The sequence below is a fragment of the Aotus nancymaae genome, unplaced genomic scaffold (assembly GCF_030222135.1).
Source record: "Aotus nancymaae isolate 86718 unplaced genomic scaffold, 86718_ANA_hifiasm-v0.15.2.pri h1tg000041l, whole genome shotgun sequence".
Classification (NCBI taxonomy): Eukaryota; Metazoa; Chordata; class Mammalia; order Primates; family Aotidae; genus Aotus; species Aotus nancymaae.
The window spans coordinates 31,549,793-31,570,529 of NW_026988455.1; the positions used below are offsets into that span (position 1 = coordinate 31,549,793).

General features: G+C 41.4%; 1 non-coding gene and 1 pseudogene across 1 annotated transcript; both read right to left on the reverse strand.

The window, feature by feature from the left end:
- Positions 1–20,737, reverse strand: part of LOC105725240 (spermatogenesis-associated protein 31D1-like) — a 42,707-nt pseudogene that overhangs the window by 13,473 nt on the left and 8,497 nt on the right.
- Positions 19,181–19,248, reverse strand: LOC135268715 (small nucleolar RNA SNORD95). The gene has a single exon (XR_010337079.1). It is a non-coding gene; the product is annotated as a small nucleolar RNA SNORD95 (small nucleolar RNA).

The window sequence follows — 20,737 nt, forward strand, 5'->3', positions numbered from 1 at the left end:
ATATAGAAATCGAGAGTTGTTAGACATTTTACTGCAACTTGATAGGGTAATTCAGGGTAATTCAATCTAATAATAAAAAAATTGAGGCGTGTATTCTGTATGTCTTTGTTTTGTGTGTCATTTTTTTCAATGATTCCTTTTTGTTGTATTTTATACAAGTATCAATCCATTGTAGATGCAGGGGCAGGGAGTCCTTCATCACAGATAGTTTTAGAATCTGTGGTTTAATGTACATGCTCCACAGTGAAGCCTTGGTGTATGGCTAATTTTATGAGTTAACATGATTGGAACATGAAATGCCCATATGTTTGGCTAAATGTTATTTCTGGGTTTATATATAAAGGTGTGTCTGAATGACATTAGCCTTTGAATCCATGGACTCAGTACAGTAAATGACCCTCCCCAGTATGGGCAGGCATCAATCAATCCCTTGAGGGCCTGAATAGAACCCAAAAGATAAGGGAAAGAAGAATTTGCCCCTTTTTTCTACCTTCCTGCCTGAGCTGGGACATCGATCTTCTCCTGCCTTCAGACTGAGACTGACACCATGGGCCTCTTTGGTTCTCAGGCCATAGCTTATATATATCTTACTGGTTCTGTTTCCTTGGAGAGCACTGACTAATACAGTAAGAGTGAATTTGCATCCTGGAGACACATGGGGAGAATGCTGAGGTAACCTTTCCCTCTGGTTATGAGAAAGCACTAAAACAAATGTCCACCATAATCCTGGGGCCTAATTTGGAGAGAGAAAGAACTCTCCCAGACTTATTTTTTCCCACTTGTTTTATCATGCTTTCCTCCACAGTGATCCACCCTTATTCAGAGTCCAGTAAAAATTTATTCTGCAAAAGCTTTGGCTATGGCCATTATAATAAGCTAAACATTACATGGGCATTCACCCACCTTCCCCATTGGAACTTTATTGCTAGAATCAAAGTATCCAAATGACTCTCTTAAACCATTAAGAGCAAAACAACTTTGAACTAGAATAACATGAGGTAATTACTAAATTGAGTCAAATGCCTTTGCTATGCTCTTGGCACTGAGGTATGGAAACTCCAGAGTCCTATAAGAGGTCTGAAGAAAAAAAAATATTCACGACAAATTTCAGAGATTGGAGTTTCTCATTAAAAGTACGTTTTCAAAAATCATTTTAGGTAACTTGCTAGGGCATTTGTATGGGGAAGAAATGTATGCAGCTCTTTGGAAACTTGAGGTTTTCATTTCTCTGTTGAAATAAAATGGAAACAATAAAAACAATTAAAAATAAAATTAAAAAAATCTAAGAATATTTTATTTCTTTTTCTAATTAAAGCTCTGCAAATAAAGTTTCACTGGAGAGCAACCTGTGTTTTTAATCTCACTGTCCATGAAGGGCTAATGCAGGCACCTGGAGGTGGGATGTCTGCTATACTCTTGGAAGTGAACTTGGAGAACTTTCCAGTCTGACTGAGAAATCTAGTTTGCTTTCTCATTTTCCAAATTGGAAACTGAGGCCAAGACAGGTTTAGTTCTTTTCTCCTTAATTCATTGTTGCATGCACATGTGTGTGTGCGTGTGTATGTGTGTCTTCTCTCAGGAATCTTGGAAACTGGATGTATGCACAGTTTTAACATAATTTAGACACAGAATATGAGATTTCTTCCTTTCCAAGGCCCTAAATCACCTACCAGCACCAAGACAAGGGCTCAAAAAGCACCAAATTTTATCTAGTGTTGCCTTGAAATACATCATTTTTGCCTAAGTGAACTTCAAAAACAAGAGAGTAATTTTTTGTGAAACTCTAAAATCTGGCTGAAAATTTGTGCAAATCCAACTGAAATATGACTTCATGCCTTCTGCAATAAAACAAGCTAATTGTAACTTCAACATTCCTTGATGATGAAAGTTATTAAAGAATTGTGATGCTCCAGCAGAGACTATGTCCCAAACCTGCCATCACTTAAAAAGAAAATCTGGCCGGGCGCGGTGGCTCAAGCCTGTAATCCTAGCACTTTGGGAGGCCGAGGCGGGTGGATCACAAGGTCAAGAGATCGAGACCATCCCGGTCAACATGGTGAAACCCCGTCTCTACTAAAAATACAAAAAATTAGCTGGGCATGGTGGCGCGTGCCTGTAATCCCAGCTACTTAGGAGGCTGAGGCAGGAGAATTGCCTGAATCCGGGAGGCGGAGGTTGCGGTGAGCCGAGATCGCGCCATTGCACTCCAGCCTGGGTAACGAGCGAAACTCCGTCTCAAAAAAAAAAAAAAAAAAAAAAGAAAATCTGTCTTTTGTATTTTGGTAGTTTATTTGTTCATATAAACACAGCAATTGTTTATCAAATGCACACACAGTGCCCATTTGATCTATGATAAAACTGCCTTTAGCAGGTCACAGGACTCTCCTGAAAAGGTAAAGTAGTTTAAAGTTTCTGAAATAATCAGCTAGTATCATGAAGATAAAATCAAATCCACACATAACAATATTAACCTTCAATGTAAATGGGCTAAATGTCCAATTAAAAGACACAGAATGGCAAGCTGGATAAAGAACCAAGACCTATCAGAATGCTATCTTCAAGAGATTCATCTCACATGCAAAGACACACATAGGCTCCAAATAAAAAGATGGAGGAAAATTTACCAAGCAAATGGGAGGGAAAAAAATGAGTTTTAATTCTAGTTGCTGACAAACAGACTTCAAATCAACAAAGATCCAAAAAGACAAAGAAGGAAGTTACCTAATGATAAAAGGTTCAATTCAACAAGCAGAGCTAACCACCCTAAACATATATGCACCCAATACAGGAGCACCCAGATTCATAAAGCAAGTTCTTAGAGACCTTCAAAGAGACTTAGACTCCCACCCAAAATAGTGGGAGATGTTAACACCCCACTGACAATATTAGACCATTGAGACAGAAAATTAGCAAAGATATTCAGGACCTGAACTCAGCTATGGATCAAGTGGACCTGATAGGTATCTACAGAACTCATCACTCAAAAACGATAGAATGTACATTCTTCTCATCACTATATGACACTCTAAAATTGATAACATAATCAGAAGTAAAACGCTCTTCAGCAAATGCAAAAGAACTGAAATCATAACAGTCTCTTGTACCACAATGTAATCAAATTAGAACTCAAGATTAAGAAATCCCACTCAAAACCACATAACTACACAGAAATCGAACAATGTGCCTTGAATGACTTGAGTAAAGAAGTTAGGGCAAAAATCAAGTTCTTTGAAACTAATGAGAACAAAGATACAATGTGCCAGAATCTCTGGGACACAGCTAAAACAGTATTAAGAGGAAAACTTACCGCACTAAATGGCCACATCCAAAAGCTAAAAAGATCTCAAGTTAACAATCTAACATCACAACTAAAAGAACCAGAGAACTAAGAGCAAACAAACTCCACAGCTAGCAGAAAACAAGAAATGACCAAGATCAGAGCTGAACTGAAGGAGACAGAAATATGAAAAACCCTTCAAAAAATCAATGAAGCCAGGAGCAGGCTTTTTGAAAAGATTAACAAAATAGATAGACTGCTAGACAGACTAATAAAAAACAAAGTGCTGGGATCACAGGCATGAACCACCGCTCCTGGCCAGGTGAGTTCTTAATGTGTGCCCAAAACTTTCACTCATTTCATTTTCTAACTAATCTTTGAGGGAGGAAATATTTTTCTCATGTAACAGATAGGAAGACTGTTAGAAAGATTAAATAATTCCCCCAAGCTTGCCATGGTGCCAAGCCTTCATCTTCACTCTGCACCATGCTGTCTCAGAGAATAGTCACTAGGTCTTGATCCCTGACTCTTCTGCATTATCATACCAATGGTTATCTTTTGCTGTATTACAAACCATCCTCAAACGTAGTGGCTTTAAACAGTGATCAGTTTATTCGCACACAATTTGATAGTCTGGGCTGGGCTTGGCCAGGTGAATCTTTCTGTTGATCTTGCCAATAGTAACTAATGTGGATTCATCTAGCTGGGTAGGCCAGCAGGGTTCTCGGCTTGGCTGAGACACTGAAATGGTGGAGGCTTTTCTCTCTTCTTCTGTAGTCTCGGGGCCTTTTCCTTGTATGTTGCGTTTCCCATGGCCTCACCACACAGCTTCTCCAGCAAGGTAACAAAATTCTTTTTAAACTTCTTAAACTTTAAACTTCTTAAAGTTTAGACCAAGAACTGATACAGCATCACTTATGCTACTTTCTGTTGTTTAGAAAAAGTCACAATCTCAACCCACATTCAAAGGGAGAGGACTACACAAGGGGAAATATTGGGAGATATGAACTCTTAGGGGCCAGCAATATAACAGTTGTTACATTAATGTGGCTACCATAACCTTCAACATTGGCACCACCGACTCTAAAGTGCTGTTTCTGCTGGTCTCTATCCTTTTCTATATGAAAGGGAGGTTTTATCCAGTAGGATATACATATATATATATATATATATATATATATATTTTTTTTTTTTTTTGCTTTATGAGTTTATATCATTTTTTGCTTTATGATTATATGGAAATCATAAAGCAAAAAATGAACTGCTCAGATTACATAAAACTTAAAACTTGTATTTGAAAATAGAATAAACAGTTTTTTACAAAAGGAACAGGCAATTGGAAAAATTACATTCAGAAAATATGGTTAAAAAGTTTATGATATACATTGTTTTATTACTACAGCAAGACAGAAAATTTTTACATTTACTGTTGAAGACTTTTCTCTGTCCTAACCTTTGTTCAGGTCAGCACAATTCATCTTTCTAACACTCATTTCTATTAGGACATTTCCTTGTTACAGGAATATAGTGATTCTCTGTCACTTCGCAATGCTTCTCTAATCTCAATCATTTCAGTACACCCTTCATTAAAGTACCATATTCTACTTATACCAAATATTTACTTAATAATTTTCTTTATATCATCTTTCTTAAATCATCTTTCATTAAATAGATTTACCCTTGTTCTAACCAATAATTCCTGTGATATCAGAAGTTTTCTATAATACGATTTATATTATTATATATAAATTATATATAATAAAAATTTTAAAACACCAATTAGTCTGCCACTTAAAAATCAGGTGTGCTGACTGTTTTTATGTGTCGATTTCGGTAGGCTATGTTCCCCAGTTGTTTGGTCAAATAATGGTCTAGATGTTGCTTCAAAGGTAATTTTTATTAATAGAGGTGATTACTATATAAATCAGTAGACCTTAAGTGGAGCAGATTACCCTTCAGAGAAGAGGTAGGCCTCATTCAATCAGTTGAGAGACTTAAGAGAAAAGATCAAGACCCTCCAAGAGGAAGGAGTTCTGCCCTCCAGGCTGCCTTCAGATTCAAAACTGCAACACCGTCTCCTGTCGGAATTTCCAGACTGCCAGCCTGCACTGCAGACTTTTTTTAATTTGTTAGTTTCCACAGTCACATGAGCCAGTTCCTTAAGTGTCATGACCTGGATGCCAATGCCCTTCTTAATCTGGCTTCTCCCTCCATTTCAGGTTTATTTCATGGAACTACCCAGTGCCATCTGCCTTGCTCAGTCTGGATTCTGTACACCTTTGTGTGTGCTCTGCCATTTGCTGAGAATGCCTTGGTTTGCCAGGCCTCCCAGTTTCTATCTTCAAGTCTTGGGTCAATTACTATATTAGGAGAGAAGGAAGAGATAAAAGGTAGAACAAGATTCTTACATCTAGAAATATGTAAGATCAGCTTTGGAAGGTAAGGTCCCCTCATGTGCCAATTCTAATTAATGGTGGCTATCTGGGCACATTTTAAGGATTCTGAAGGTCTATCTGAAAAAAAAAAATGCACTGATCTGTTAATGACATCTGATAGAAGGGAAGAAAGGGGTCAGGCTGAGAATAAACCTGCTACATATTTGCCGCCTTTGGCTTGGATATTAAGGAAATTACTCAAGATTATTTTTTCTGAGCCCTTCCCAATGCTTACCCAAACAAGGTATTAAATACATCAATTTTTAAAAAATCACATTCCAGTCATTTCTCAAATTTACAAATGCAGGCAAAGTCAACCAAGAGCATTCAAACAAGGACAGGAAGAGTACAGAGTACAGGCTACATTGCTTCCCAAACACTTCCTTTTTTTCTTGTCATCACAAATTGCAAAACGGAATTTGCCTGCTGGAAGAGTGAGTGGAGACTGCAGATATCCCCGGCACCCTAGCTTAACTATTTCTTGATCATGCTGCCCAGCACCTGACGCAGGGGCATCCTTAGAAATACTTTTGGGGGATAAGGTATGAAAATTCTCTTCATAAAGCAAAAGTTGCATTGGTCTCTTCCCATCCCTGGATTGCTGGGATGAGAACACAGGCAACCCTTTGCAGGGAACCAAGATCAGAGTCTGCCCTTCTGCCACAGATATTTCTGAGAATCAGTCTAAAATTGTCCTCACTAAAAAAAAATCAGTCAGCCAGGCACGATGGCTCACAACTGTAATCCCAGCACTTTGAGAGTCTGAGGCAGTTGGATCACTTGAGGTCAGGAGTTCGAGACCAGCCTGTGCAAAATGACAAAACCTTGTCTCTAATAAAAATACAAAAATTACCCTGGTGTGGTGGCATGTGCCTGTAGTCCCAGCTTGGGAGGCTGAGGTGGGAGGATCACTTAAGCACAGGAGACAGAGGTGGCAATGAGCTGAGATCATGCCACTGCACGCCAGACTGGGCAGCAGAGCTAGACGCTGTCTCAAAAAAAAAAAAAAAAATTAATTTAAAAATCACCCAATGGCTAGTTTTCAATGATTCTTTCTTATATTATTTAAGATTTTGAGAAGGGGACCCATGATTATTTATACAGCTCGATTAGGTTACTTTCCTTCATTTGAACCCGAACTCTTCTTTCCAACAAGACACAGTATGATATGCACTGAAGACACAAAGAGAAATAAGAGATAGTCTGTGCTTTCAAGGAGTTCAAGCCTACTTAATGGTCAAAGAACATATAGAAACATATCTTAGTCCAAGATCAGCAAATTTTTTCTGTAAAGGGCCAGATAATAAAAGCTGTCAGTGCCGCGGGTCACACAGACTCAGTGGCAGCTACTCAGCTCTGATGCTGTTGCATAAAAGCAGCCACAGTCAGCCCTTAAACAAATGGCATGGCTAATTTCTAATAAAAATGTATTTACAGAGAAATTCTGCTAGCCGGATTTGAACTACTGTTTGCTGACCCCTGACATAGACTCTATTCAGTGAATCATAGAACTTGGGCATCTCTCAGGGGAAGAGGTGAAAAAATGGGCATATCAGTTTTTGGTTAGTGTGGTGGCTTGAGTAATGACATATTTATACATAGGTGGTGATTTTTTAATTTGTTGAAATCCCAAATAAGATCTATGACATCTCTGGTGAATCTGTGAGAAAATAACATAGTTACATTTACTAACAGAATGAATTTATTCATTTAAAAACTATTTTTAATACAAGATTTGGCATGTTGCCAATTGATTCAATGAGGCACAATTGCCAAATTTGAAGATAATATTGTAGAAATCCACAAGGCAGAGTGGAGAAAACGAGGGAAATAAGAAAAATAGTCATGGAAGGCATACAGTGGAAATGTGCCCCCATCAGGCAGAGAGTGAAAATTTCAAATTATCATGGAATAATCTGGAAAATCTACTCTCATCCCAAAACCTCAACAGGGGCTCTCCCCATTCATTTCCCTTCCAACAACTAGGAATTTATTGAGCAACGAGACAAATAAAGCGGTCTGGAGAAACTGCAGCATTTGGATTTCTGTTTCTGTGTTAATTCACTTAAGATTATGGCCTCCAGCTGCATCCATGTTGCTGCAAAGAACTTGATTTTGTTCTTTTTATGGCTGCAGAGTATTCCATGATGTATATGTCCCACATTTTCTTTATTCACTCTACCATTGATGGACACCCAGGTTGATCCATGTTTTTGTTTCTACGAATAGTGCTGCAATGAATACATGAGTGCATGTGTCTTTTCAATAGTATGATTTATTTTCCTCTGGGTATATGCTCAGTAATGGGATTGCTGGGTCAAATGATAGCTCTACTTTTAGTTTTTTGGCAAATCTCCAAATTGATTCCACAGCGGCTTAACTATTAGGTTAGTGTAAAAGTAACTGAGGTTTTTGCCATTGCTTTGAATGGCAAAAACTGCAGTTACTTTTGCACTAACCTATAATTATACTCCCACCAACAGTGTATAAGCATCCCCTTTTCCCACAGCCTTGACAGCCTCTGTTACGTTTTGTTTATTTTTTATTTTTTTTTTTTTTTGAGACGGAGTTTCGCTCTCGTTACCCAGGCTGGAGTGCAATGGCACGATCTCGGCTCACCGCAACCTCCGCTTCCTGGGTTCAGGCAATTCTCCTGCCTCAGGCTCCTGAGTAGCTGGGATTACAGGCACGCGCCACCGTGCCCAGCTAATTTTTTGTATTTTTAGTAGAGACGGGGTTTCACCATGTTGACCAGGATAGTCTCGATCTCTTGATCTCGTGATCCACCCGCCTCGGCCTCCCAAAGTGCTGGGATTACAGGCTTGAGCCACCGCGCCCGGCCTGAGGCTGCACATTTTTTTTTTTTTTTTTTTTGAGACGGAGTTTCGCTCTTGTTACCCAGGCTGGAGTGCAATGGCACGATCTCGGCTCACCGCAACCTCCGCTTCCTGGGTTCAGGCAATTCTCCTGCCTCAGGCTCCTGAGTAGCTGGGATTACAGGCACGCGCCACCGTGCCCAGCTAATTTTTTGTATTTTTAGTAGAGACGGGGTTTCACCATGTTGACCAGGATAGTCTCGATCTCTTGATCTCGTGATCCACCCGCCTCGGCCTCCCAAAGTGCTGGGATTACAGGCTTGAGCCACCGCGCCCGGCCTGAGGCTGCACATTTTTTTTTTTTTTTTGAGACGGAGTTTCGCTCTTGTTACCCAGGCTGGAGTGCAATGGCGCGATCTCGGCTCACCGCAACCTCCGCCTCCTGGGTTCAGGCAATTCTCCTGCCTCAGGCTCCTGAGTAGCTGGGATTACAGGCACGCGCCACCATGCCCAGCTAATTTTTTGTATTTTTAGTAGAGACGGGGTTTCACCATGTTGACCAGGATGGTCTCGATCTCTTGATCTCGTGATCCACCCGCCTCGGCCTCCCAAAGTGCTGGGATTACAGGCGTGAGCCACCGCGCCTGGCCCGATTTTGGTATTTTTAGTAGAGATAGGATTTCACCATGTTAGACTGGACTCCTGACCTCAGGTGATCCAGCAGCCTCGGCCTCCCAAAATGTTGGGATTACAGATGTGAGCCACCACTCCCAGCGATGAAATTTCTTAATGTAAAAGTTTAATCTCTTTTAAAGCTTTCCAGAAAAGTGTTCCAAACTTTCAAAATTCCAGTGAGCTAAAGCTTACTACATTGAGATGGATGTCCTCATCATAGCAGACACAGCCTGTGAGGTTTCGTGGATACTTATTTTGGACACATTTGTGGAAGCTGAAGATGCCAGATATTTTCCCAGGATCTCTTGAAGCGGGAGCACTACCCTGTGACCTGGGATAGACCAATCCAATGGGCTCCCTCCAAACTGCAGCAGAAGCTGTTCATACAAAGAAATACAGTAGAGAATCCCTTTGGGGGATGCCTGTAGTGGCAGTAGCTGAGGCATGCTGCATCTGATGTACAGTGCTGAGGTGGTGGCCATGAGGTCCAACACTCAGCGCTGGTGGCAGTGGTGTCCTCACCAGTAAGGGCTTGGGCATGATTTTGGCTCTGGCTGTGGCCGATTTTAGTTTTTCTTCTTCTTTCCCATTTACTAAGCCTGGTTGTCTAGCCTTTCTTGATCTTCTTTTAGGTCCTAATATCCTTCAATAAATTACTTTTCTATTAAAACCAGTTTGATTCTATTGCTTGCAAAAAAAGAATTTGATGAAACTTCTATACAGGAGTTCTTCTTCTGTGTAGCAAGGCAATAGCAGGAGAATTGGCATGCCAAGGGAGTGCTAGGGCGATAGAGCTCAGCATGGTCGTGTGTCAGGGCTGGGAGTTGGAAGATCCCAGGTCAGTGAACTGGGATAATATTGGAATCTGAAGGTAAAAATAGCTTTTTAAGAAGTCAACATCTGGCTGGGCGTGGTGGCTCACGCCTGTAATCCCAGCACTTTGGGAGGCCTAGGTGGGGCGGATCACAAGGTCAGGAGTTCAAGACCAGCCTGGCCAACATAGTGAAACCCCGTCTCTATTAAAAATACAAAAAATTATCTGGGCATGGTGGCACACGCCTGTAGTCCCAGCTACTCGGGAGGCTGAGGCAGGAGAATCGCTTGAACCTGGTAGGTGAAGGTTGCAGTCAGCCGAGATGGCGCCACTGCACCCCAGCCAGCATGGGTGATAGTGCGAGACTTCGTTTCAAAGAAAAAAGAAGTTAACATCTATGGCCAGCCATGCCTCCAAAACTTTGGGAGGCCAAGGCAGGTGGATCACTTGAGGCCAGTAGTTCAAAACCAGCCTGGACAACATGGTAAAACCCTGTCTCTACTAAAAATATAAAAATTAGCTGGACATGGTAGTGCACACCTGTAGAACAAGCTACTTGAGAGGCTGAGGCAGGAGAATGCTTGAATCTGGGGGGTAGGGGATGCAGTGAGCTGAGGATGTGCCACTGCACTCCAACCTGGACAGCAGAATGAGACTCTCAAAAAAAAAGTTAACATCAATGATTCTTGGGCATGCAGTCTGTATAGTAGTAGAGTGATTCGGGGGCTGATTCAGGAGTCCAGCTCTTGTAAACGTGTTACTAGAAATCAAGTCTGGGAAGGTGACTAAACATTAAGCTTCTGAATGGACAGGAAACCAGACAGCATAGGTTGAGATGGGCATTGGGTCTGAGACTATACGTGGGGTAGGGGATGGTGGTGGATACGGCTGTGCAGAGTTGGAGTGGATGCTAACAACCACCAGGGAAGGCCATGGCGACCACTTCAGAAATTCTTTCTGGCCATTTCTTCAGAACCAATTTCCAAGTAATGTGACAAAAGCAGCCTCATGATGTAAGGGGTAAACTTTGTTTCTGAACAAAAACAGTATTACTCAGTTTGACCATCTTTTCCATGGGGATGGGCTTTGAATAAATGTAGGCCATTTCAAAAATCCAGAAAACCAAGTCTGTAACCACTAGGGACATTTAAAACAACATCACCAGCTCCAAAGGGATCTTTAGAATAGCTATTTATTTAGGCTTTATGTGTTTCACATCAGCTATCTTCTCTAACCCTCTCAACAACCCTGAAAGGTAGGTATTAGTTACCCCGTTTCATGGATGAAACAATAAGCTGAGAAGTTAATTATCGGATTAGATTGTAAATGAGTGGTAAAGCAAGAACTCAAACCCAGATCTGGTTCGATCTTTCTGTAGGCAGTGTTTAAGTAGGATCCAGAAATACTTTATGCGATGCCAGCGTTAGTGGGGCCTCCTCAGAGGACTGCTTTCAGGGGAACGGTATACATCTGCCCTGTACATTCTGGGTGGTGAATATGACAAAAACTCTCTCCTTGATCCAGCTCTAATCAGGCTGCTCTAAGCCCTCTTCTCAACATGGCTCAACCTTGGGCTTCAGTCTACATTTTTGTTGGCCTGCATTGCTCAGTTTTAGCAAGAATCCGGTTAAGTTAGTTTAAAGAGAATCTCACACCTTTGATATCAGATCCCTCCATATCTGATCAAACTTCTCATCTCCTACCTTCAATATCTGATCACTCTGCCCTGCCTGCACCAAGAATCTCCCCTTATCCTTGATGTCTCCTTTTAGTAATTTTCCATCCACCAATCTCTCCCCACCCTTTAAGCCGGCTCCTTGGCTATATCAGTCCCTAACCCGCCTTGTCTTATTTGCGAATGAGCTCAGTTCTACACTGAAGTCTCTTTTTCCTGATTGCAATAGTTACTGAATGAAATCTGTTCTTAACGCTCTATCTACTGTCTAGCTCTGGTTTTCTCTACCAGAAGTCACAGTTAACACACGTGAAAGCCCATTTGCAAAACAAATCCACTGGACTCAGTCCATGTGCTATGAAGTCTTTGATTAAAGTCTTAAAAACAATGAAAAACAATAAACAGATCTGAATACAATTCAGGTCATAAAACACTTTCATTGGTTTTCATATTCAGCAAAAAGTATTTTTACTGATTAAAAGATAAATAATCCTCACTCTACTAACTCAATGACACACTGAAAAATTAGCCTAACTTGTGCAACCTTCAGTGAAGCTACTGTCTTTGCGTGGGCATGGTATTTTCTGCCAAAGTACAGGAGAGCAAACCCATAAGTGAATTTGGTTTCTCTCAGGGCTTTTTTTTTTTTTTTTTTTTTGAGACAGAGTTTCACTCTTGTTGCCCAGACAGGAGTGCAATGACGTGATCTCGGCTCACTGCCACCTCCGCCTCCTGGGTTCAAGCGATTCTCCTGCCTCAGCCTCCTGAGTAGCTGGGATTACAGGCATGCGCCACCATGCCTGGCTAATTTTGTATTTTTAATAGAGATGGAGTTTCTCCATGTTGGTCAGGCAGGTCTCGAACTCCCGACCTCAGGTGATCTGCCCACCTCAGCCTCCCAAAGTGCTGGGATTACAGACATGAGCCACCATGCCCAGCCATGGGCATTTCTTTCTGTGGTTCTTAATGTGTCTTTGTGAAGGAACACACACTCACAACAGCTGAAAATCTAACCATCTAGGTTTCATTTAGCTAACTCAGGCCAGTCTTCAGACTGAAGCTAATGCCCACATAAAGGAGGAAGGGGGAGGAGTCACTGAATTGCAACACTTTAACACTTTTCCTCCACGATGAAGCAGGGAGGGGAGGACTATTGCATGGGAGATGTGTGTGGGAGGTGAAGATTTCAGACCTTCTTTGAAATAGTAAGTTTGCTGCACAGGCAGCAGCAGAGCCCACCTGTCCATTGTGGGATTGTCTCTGTGTTGTCAGGAGGTCTGTCCAAGTTGGGGGGCCTCAGCAGGGGATCGCTCATTCAATCAAGTCTTAATTTGTCTTTTCCACCCTGGGTGGTGCTGTTGCTCCCTTTCATCTCCCAATCACCGACATGGTGGGAGACGTTGAGTGCAGTGGTGTTATCTTAAGGTTTCCTTCAAGAAAGCAAAACCAACCAAACAAGCAAACACTTTTTACTTCCCAGCTGTGCACCCCCAGGGGAGATTCAAAGGCTCTTCTGAACCCAACAGGTGCTGATGTCTCTGCTGCCATTTGGAGGTGGGTTTGGCGAGGGTGGCAGGAGTGAAGGCAAGGCAGAGGGAGGAGTTAGGCAGAGGGGTCTTGATTGCCATCTCTTCTGAGGCAATTCTTCTGCCTCAGCCTCCTGAGTAGCTGGGATTACAGGCACGCGCCACCATGCCCAGCTAATTTTTTTGTATTAGTAGAGACGGGGTTTCACAGTGTTGACCAGGATGGTCTGGATCTCTCGACCTCCTGATCCACCCGCCTAGGCCTCCCAAAGTGCTGGGATTACAGGCTTGAGCCACCGCGCCTGGCCTGAGGCTGCACTTTTTTTTTTTTTTTTTTTTTTTGAGACGGAGTTTCGCTCTGCTTCCCCAGGCTGGAGTGCAATGGCACGATCTCGGCTCACCACAACCTCCGCCTCCTGGGTTCAGGCAATTCTCCTGCCTCAGCCTCCTGAGTAGCTGGGATTGCAGGCGTGAGCCACCACGCCCGGCCACATTTTTACTTTTTAGTAACAGCCATTCTGCCTGACATGAGAAAGTATCCCATTGTGGTTTTGATCTCCATCTCTCTGATAATTAGTGATGCTGAGCATTTTTTCATATTTTTCTTGGCTGTTTGTATGTCTTCTTTTAAGAAGTATCTGTCCATGTCCTTTGCTTACTTTTTAATAGAGTTGTGGTTTTTTGTGTGTTGATTTAAGTTCCTTGTAGATTCTGGATATTAGTCCTTTATCAGATGCAAAGTTTGAGAATTTTCTCCCATTCTGTCGGTTGTCTATTTACTCTTTTAATAGTTGTTTTTGTTTTGTTTTGTTTTGTTTTCTGTGCAGAAGCTCTTTAGTTTAATTAGGTCTCAAACGTCAATTTTTATTTTTATTACAATTGCTTTTGAGGACTTGGTCATAAATTCTTTGCCAAGGCTGATGTCTAGAGGGGATTTCTTAGATTTTATTCTAGAATCTTTATAGTTTCAGGTCTTACATTTGTCTTTAATCCATCTTAATTTTTGTCTATGGTGATAGGTAGGAGTCCAGTTTCATTTTTCTGCATATGGGTAGCCAGCGTTCCCTAAGGAAATGATGTGTGAACTCTTGAAAAAAAAACAGTAGTGCAATGGGCTGAATGGTGAGAGAAGGCAGTCTATGCAAAAACTGCAATGTGGAAACATAAAAAGGTTTGAAGAGCATGATATAGGGTGGAATAGCAAATCACTTGGTACCACTGTAACTCGGTGTGTAGAATGGGAATGACTTGAAATGGAAAGGAACTTGTTAACAGAGGTGAAATGATGAGGACACAATAAATTTGAGGTAAGAATAAGACAACCAGGTGGGACTGAATGGTAATTAGTGGGAGGTACACAATAGAGGTTTGAGAAAGTGGTAAGAAAGAGAGAAATACTCCAAGGCAATGATGGTGGATATTTGGGAATCAGGGACTCCCAGTCTCTGACCACTTTTTCAAAATCATACTTCATAGAGTAGTGCTTCCCACACTTCTCTAATGACAAAAATCACATGGTTGTTAAAAATACATATTCCAGGGACATATCTCAATATTACTGAATCAGCATCCTTAAAGGAAAAGCCTGGAAATCTGTATGTTTAACCAACACCGCAGCTAATTCATGTTATCAGGGAAGCTTGAGAAATATGTTCAAAGGGAATTCCCTTTTCTCTTACAGATATGACTCACCATCCTGTTCCCCAGCACTGTCCACTCCCTTGTTAGGGATGATAGCTACCCCAAAACATCCACTTCAACCATTAACATAAAGGTCACTTTATTTCCAACATAACAATAAAATATGACTAGACTAGCACAGAAAAAGTACAGGTCATTGAAATGATTATGCACACTACTGGAGGAAAATTTCAGCTAATTATGCTCAAAAGGTAGAGAAGCTGGGCACAGTGGCTGATGCCTGTAATCCCAACACTTGGGAGACCGAGGCGGGTGGATCATTTGAGGCCAGGAGTTTGAGACCAGCCTGGATGACATGGTGAAACTCCATCTCTACTAAAAATACAAAAATTAGCTGGGCATGATAGTGCATGCCTGTAATCCCAGCTACTCGGGAGGCTGGGGTGGGTGGATTGTTTAAGGCCAGGAAGTGGAGTTTGCAGTGAGCCAAGATCATGCCACTGCACTTCAGACTGGGTAACAGAGTAGTGAGACTCTGTCTCAAAAAAAAAAAAAAAAGGTAGAGAAACCAGGCTGTCTGAGCAGAGGAACACTCATGCACTTCTGCCATTAGTGTGGTAGCTATGAGTGACTTCTTAAGTCTTCAGACCTACTCACTTCTTCCCAGTTGATCATCAACTCATCTACTGAAGTCCCACACACTGGGCAGTTGGCTACAGAATAATTGAAATTCTTTCAACACTTAATTGTTGGGCTTCTTACTGACAGAGAATGGAGAAATGGTATATACCACATAACATGGCTCATTCTGAGGCCATCACACTCCCTATGCTGAAGAATAAAACAAAACAAAAAGTCCTGTTCTGTGCTATTGAGGTATTAGTGTTCAGAATTGGAGGTGGTGATACTGTAATCATCCGAATAGCAACCCTTCATTTAGCCCACACACTTTCCTGGGACCAGCTGGGTCACCGCTTGACTATCCACAACTACAGATATAAATGGAAACTTGGTATTGCAAACCTGAGCCATTTCTAATGGAAAGCTTCTGCCCTCCCTGGGATTCCAGCGGGTGACTGCCTCCAACCTCAAAACTCACTGAAAAGCAATGCAGTGAAATTTCATGGTGTTTATACAATTTCCTTCATGGTATTAGATTAGTAATTTCACAGCTCTGTGCCTCAGTTTCCTCACCTGTAATTCATCACAAATGCAATCTTTTCAACTTGTTTCATATAATATTATAAAAATAAAAGTTGTTTTTAAGAGCTTGCTTGACCAAAATTACTTTGCTGGTATTAAACCATATATAAACAGAAGCTTCTTTTTCCTGTGGGCAAATATGTATAATGTGTTGGGGTTTTGTTTCTCTTTTGTAAATCGAACTGAATCAAGCTACATTTACAACAGGCACCCTATTTGAGGCAACAGCAAATTGCCGGGAGGTAAAACATTTGTTCAAAGGTAGAACAGCTGAGAGATAAATACTATAAGTCTATATTTTATCTTTCTTTCCTAACGACGTTTGAATGCCAGATAAGGTGCTCTTAGTAAAAAGAGGACTCGTTTTCCAAAATGTTGTACTACTGATTTGGCAAAAGAGGTTTTGGGGAAGGAAAGCAATGAAAATGGAGAGGGAAAAAGAGTAATTCTTGGGTGTTACTGAACTACACACAGATTTCTGCAAACGTCAGAAATTGTGCTTGGTAGATCATACAGACGTATTTAAATGAAGACTCTAGGAAATGTTGGGCATTGCTTTTTAAATGACTGTCTTAAATTTTACTGATATTATGCCCACTCATAAAATGATTCATGGGGTGTTCCAAGGTTTCTTGCCCTTTGATCCTCAGAAGAATTTCTCAAAGTGTGTTTACAATGGTTGATGATAGGAATTACATAGAGAGAATAAAATAGGAGAGTCATGTCTAGAACTTGAGTACATATGGGCACTTGATTTATGACAAAAATGAAACTACAAGGAGTGAAGGAAGAACGGTCATTACAATAAATGGTGCTGGAACAGCTGGATATCCACAAGGGCAAAACTTGTGTTGAATAAAATATTGCTGGATACAAAATAATTCACACTGTGTATTTGGCATCTCCTAGTACAGAACAGTGCTTTTCAAAGTGTGGTTCACGGACCACTTGATCCAAGTCCCTGGGTTATAGTCAAAGATGTAGATTCTTGACCCCGTCTTAGACTCATTGATTCTCTAGGAGTGAAACCTAACAATCTGCATTTTTGTTAAACTCCCTTAGATGATTTTCAGTGCACTAAAGTTTCAGCTTCATCAGCACAGCGTTTTTCAATTAGGAAATCAACCATTTGAATCCCAGCTTTGCCACATAAGGGCATATTTATTAATCCATCTATATTTCAGGTTTTTTTCACCAATAAAGCAATGATAATTTAAAAATTCATAGGCTGGTTACGATGATTAAGTGGCATGCTGCATAGATAGTGCTTAGCATAGTCCCAGTTTATGCTAAGTGCTCAGTAAATGTTAAAATCTCTTTTCATATCCAAAAACTTACTAGAAACAAAGTGCATTAAATCACTTATAAAAAATATCCCTTGTCAAATTTTGACTTTGTATTGATATTCCTGAATTATTGCTGTATCTTTAGTTACTTGTCCTTTAGGACAAGTGTATCAACAGATAAGTGGAGAGTATTTGATCTTGAGGACTTGTTAAGACTTTTCAAGATCAAACCAAGAGGTACTACCTGGAGAACATAACATTCATTCATACATCTCACCAAAGAAACCAAGATCCTATTCAAATGATGCAGCTTCAGGGTTTGTGCATGTGCTGTATGTAGCACCAGACGTCTGCCCAGTGACTCGCATGAGATAAATAAGCGTGGTGATCAACGCAATAGCAGATAAATTCATTAAGCAAACATTTACTGGAAAATGTTGATGTTCCAGGTACTGTACTAGATGCTGAGCATCGAGTATAAAGATATGGTACTTCTCCTCAAGTAGCACGTAGTCTATGAGATACTGCAGCATATCATCTTCATATCTGCATGCATTTCTCAACCAATTTTGTTGCTGTTGTTAAATAGCTAGAAAACTAGAAAAGACTTGTTTTACGGACAGGGTATTTAGGCTATTCCTTCTGAATTGGGGATAAGAGAAAGATATTAAACAAGTGCACCTCGCTTCCTCTCCTCTTGCTGTCTTCAAAAGCAAATAATTTTCTTTGGAACTTTGAAGAGATTGTTCCATTTTCTTCTGACATCCAGCACTGCTGACAGTAAGTGCGATGCAAGGAAGGAAGGGGGCTGCTCTGGTAGGGTGAAAGCTGCCTTGGCAACTTCTCTGACCTGTACAATTCTCTGCTTGCTCCTCAGTACTGCAGGACTAAATATCTGTGCTGGAAAGTGGACGGCAAGCTCTAGAAAGTAATGGGCAAAGAGTTTAGGAGTCTGGGCCCAACTGTGCCCAGATAGTCAAAGCCAGAGAGGCCTGAGATTCATATAAGACATTTTGCGGAGATACTGTGTATTAGTTTTTAGGGCTGCCATATCAAAATTCCACAAGTTAGGTGGCTTAAAACAGCAAAATTTTTTATCTCATCATTCTGGAGGCTAGAAATCCAACATCAAAATGTCAGCAGGCCCATGCCCACTCTGAAGGCTCTGAGGAAGAAACTGTTCCGTGACTTTCTTCTAGCTTCTGGTAGTTGCTGGGAAATTTGGCTTTCCTTGGCTTGTGGCTGTGTCACTCCAATCTCTGCCTCCATCATCAGTGGCTGTGACTCTGCGCTCCCTCTGTGTTCTCTCCACTTCCAAGGACACCAGCCATTTAATTTAAGGCTCATCTTAATTCAGAACATTCACCTAAACTTAACTAATTATATCTACAAGGATCCTATTTCTAAATAAGACACACCCTGAGGTTCCAGAGGACATAAATTTTGGGGGGGCAGACACTGTTCAACCCAGTACAGTCTCAGTAGAGCATGGACTTTAGAAAACAAAAGTAATAGGGTTAGTTGGAATTAGGCAGGTAGGAAATGGGAGCGTAGACCAGACATAGAACCAGCTGCACACCTGGCACTCCAGCATCCCTGAACTACACAGGGCTGGCTCTCCACATGATTCCACCTTCACTAACAGGGCCAGTTTACCTGTTACACACAGTAGGTGCAATGCCAAGGTCCCATGATACTTTTAGAAACTCATGAAAATGTTTTAATCTCTTTCAAAATCTAAAAATAAATAAATAAATATAATCCATCCTGGATTATATTCATATGTATATCGATGCAGTCATAAAATTTAATTTTAATGCTGTTATCTGCAGTAGTTCAGAAACAGCCCCTGGGTTTCAGCACAGGCATTCAGATGGCATGTTGGGGTCATCACCATTCTAATTTTTTGTTTGTCTGAGATAGAGTTTCACTCTTCTTGCCCAGGCTGGAGTGGAGTTACACTATCTCAGCTCACTGCAACCTCCACCTCCCAGGTTCAAGCAATTCTCCTGCCTCAGCCTCCTGAGAGTAGCTGGGATTACAGGCATGCATCACGACACTTGGCTAATTTTATATTTTTAGTAGACATGGGGTTTCACCATGTTGGCCAGGCTGGTCTTGAACTCCTGACCTCAGGTGATTCCCCTGCCTCAACCTCCCAAAGTGCTGGGATTGCAGATGTGAGCCACCAACCCTAATTTTTAATATATTGTTTAATGCAGGAAGGAGCCCTTAAAAGGCACATCACACAGCTGTGTTCACTAATACGCATGCTCATACACTTGGCCTGGAGAAGCTGGAGAGTCTGCATGGGCTTCCATTCATCCTTGCTCTTGGAGTGGTCCATAGCCAATGACTGGTGATGACAGGGGCATCACAGCCCAGCACCCTTGCTGATGGGAGAACAACCTGTATGGGTACAATTCACTCTCCATAGTGCCCTATCAAATCACATCATTGCCTTGCTTCTTCCCCTACCTTATACTGTTTCCCTCCTACCTTTGCAGCATTCCCTCACTTGCCGAAGAATTCCCATCTTGGCCAGGTGCAGTGGCTCATGCCTGTAATCCCTGCACTTTGGGAGGCCAAGACGGGTGGATCACCTGAGGTCAGGAGTTCGAGACCAGCCTGGCCAACATGGTGAAACCCCATCTCTACTAAAAATACAAAAATTAGCCAGGCGTGGTGGCAGGTGCCTGTAATCCCAGCTACTTCAGAGGCTAAGGCAGGAGAATCACTTGAACTTGAGAGGCAGAGGTTGCGGTGAGCCAAGATTGCACCATTGCACTCCAGCCTGGAGGACAAGAGAGAGACTTCATCTTAAAAAAAAAAAAAAAAAAAGAATTCCCATCTCAGTATCTGCTTCTAGTGAACAATATCTGCTTCTAGCAAACATAACCTAAGACACTTTGGATCTCCTTGATAAGCATTAACACTGGCAAAAATTATCTAATAGACACTCATACTGAGTGAGTACATATTAGAAAAACATGGAAGCAAGTAAGAAAGACCTAGCCAGGCCTGTAAATGAACTGAACTGATCATAAAAGAAACTTTAGTTCTTGGCCTGGCACAATGGTTCACACCTGTAATCCCAGCATTTTGGGAGTCTGAGGTGGGTGGATCACCTGAGGTCAGGAGTTCAAGACCAGCCTGGCCAACATAGTGAAATCCTGTCTCTACTAAAAATACATAAATTAGTTGTGTGTGATGGTGGACACCTGTAATCCCAGCTACTCAGGAGGCTCAGGCAGGCGAATCACTTGAGCCTGAGAGGAGGAGGTTACAGTGAGCCAAGATTCTACCACTGTACTCCAGCCTGGATGACAGAGTGAGACTTTGTCTCAAAAAAAAAAAAACAGGAAAAAATACTTCAGTTCTTACAGATT